Below are 2,616 nucleotides of genomic sequence, written 5' to 3'. Positions count from 1 at the left end.
AGGTAGACCAACAGTAGTAGGCCTATCTATTCTTTTTGTTTTAAGTGATTTTAGACATTCAGTGGAAAGGGTAAAATAGCAGCTTCAACTTGCATTTGTTTTGACTTTATTAGGCAGCGGAGGTCACAGTGTTGCCAACTCCTCAGTAAGGAAAGTAGCTATTGGCTGTCCTAAAAGTCGCTACATGACGCCATCCCCTAATTTGCATAATTGGCCATGTGCATGTAATTGTGATGGACGCTGTAGGAGAGAGGAATAACGTCGTGGGAGAGACAAAAAGTGAGTAAAAAACACCCTAAATATGTTTAGAATTACAAATGAACTTTCTTCTGTCCATTCTTGTTTTTTTTAATGTCACAATTCCAACCCTCCTCCTTTATCCGGGCTTGGGACCGGCAGAAGTGACCCAAAAGAGACACTCTGGCGGAGTTACTTCGTTTTTTATTTACATTTTATTTTTTCGTTTTTTCATTTAGTTTTCTTAATTTGGTTTGGTTTTTAACCTTATGGTCCACTTAGGAGTGGCCAAAAGTTTTGAGAATGACACAAATATCACAAAGTCTGCTGCCTTAGTTTGTATGATGGCAATTTGCATATACTCCAGAATGTTACGAAGAGTGATCAGATGAATTGCAATTAATTGCAAAGTCCCTCTTTGCCATGCAAATGAACTGAATCCCCGAAAAACATTTCCACTGCATTTCAGCCCTGCCACAAAAGGACCAGCTGACATCATGTCAGTGATTCTCTCGTTAACACAGGTGTGAGTGTTGACAAGGACAAGGCTGGAGATCACGCTGTCATGCTGATTGAATTCGAATAACAGACTGGAAGCTTCAAAAGGAGGGTGGTGCTTGGAATCATTGTTCTTCCTCTTCCTGTCAACCATGGTTACCTAGAAGGAAACACGTGCCGTCATCATTGCTTTGCACAAAAAGGGCTTCAGAGGCAAGGATATTGCTGCCAGTAAGATTGCACCTACATCAACCATTTATCTGATCATCAAGAACTTCAAGGAGAGCGGTTCAATTGTTGTGAAGAAGGCTTCAGGGCGCCCAAGAAAATCCAGCAAGCGCCAGGACCGTCTCCTAAAGTTGATTCAGCTGCAGGATCGGGGCACCACCAATACAGAGCTTGCTCAGGAATGGCAGCAGGCAGGTGTGAGTGCATCTGCACGCACAGTGAGGCGAAGACTTACTTCTCTCCAGGAAAAACATCAGGGACAGACTGATATTCTGCAAAAGGTACAGGGATTGGACTGCTGAGGACTGGGGTAAAGTCATTTTCTCTGATGAATCCCCTTTCCGATTGTTTGGGGCATCCGGAAAAAAAGCTTGTCCGGAGAAGACAAGGTGAGCGCTACCATCAGTCCTGTGTCATGCCAACAGTAAAGCATCCTGAGACCATTCATGTGTGGGGTTGCTTCTCAGCCAAGGGAGTGGGCTCACTCACAATTTTGCCTAAGAACACAGACATGAATAAAGAATGGTACCAACACATCCTCCGAGAGCAACTTCTCCCAACCATCCAGGAACAGTTTGGTGACGAACAATGCCTTTTCCAGCATGATGGAGCACCTTGCCATAAGGCAAAAGTGATAACTAAGTGGCTCGGGGAACAAAACATCGATATTCTGGGTCCATGGCCAGGAAACTCCCCAGACCTTAATCCCATTGAGAACTTGTGGTCAATCCTCAAGAGGCGGGTGGACAAACAAAAACCCACAAATTCTGACAAACTCCAAGCATTGATTATGCAAGAATGGGCTGTCATTAGTCAGGATGTGGCCCAGAAGTTAATTGACAGCATGCCAGGGCGGATTGCAGAAGTCTTGAAAAAGAAGGTTCAACACTGCAAATATTGACTCTAAGGCAACTTCATGTAATTGTCAATAAAAGCCTTTGACACTTATGAAATTGTCACGACTTCTGCCGAAGTCGGTGCCTCTCCTAGTTCGGGCGGCGTTCGGCGGTCTTCAAGGCATCATCGATCTACTTTTCGTTTTCCATTTGTTTTGTCTTCCCACACACCTGGTTTCAATTCCATCATTACATGTTGTGTATTTAACCCTCTGTTCCCCCCCATGTCCTTGTCCGGAATTGTTTATTGTAAGTGCTTGTGCACATTATGTCTGGTGTGCAACGGGTTTTGTACCCATTTATTGATTGTTCTGTTTCCGGTGGTTTTATTATTAAACTGCGCCGTTGTAAACACAGCTTTTGCTCTCCTGCGCCTGACTTCTCTGCCGCCAGTACGCACCCCTTACAGAAATGCTTGTAATTATACTTCAGTATTCCATAGTAACATCTGACAAAAATATCTAAAGACACTGAAGCAGCAAACGTTGAAAATTAATATTTGTGTCATTCTTAAAACTTTTGGCCACGACTGTACAAGTCACAGTAAAACATTACAATTTTTAACCATAACATTTTTTTAAAACGTAGTATACAATTTACATTAACAATCTAAATGGACCAAAAATAGACAATAGAAAAACTGTCAATGGCAATGTGAGAAAATTATGGTAACTAGTCTGCCCTAATTCAAGTAAAAAAAATATATATTTATGTAAGCCAGGGCGGGATCAGCCAGTGGCGGCTTCCCGCATGCGCG

This window comes from Salmo salar, chromosome 17 (assembly GCF_965601325.2).
Source record: "Salmo salar chromosome 17, fSalSal1, whole genome shotgun sequence".
Lineage (NCBI taxonomy): Eukaryota > Metazoa > Chordata > Actinopteri > Salmoniformes > Salmonidae > Salmo > Salmo salar.
This window is presented reverse-complemented; position numbering follows the sequence as displayed.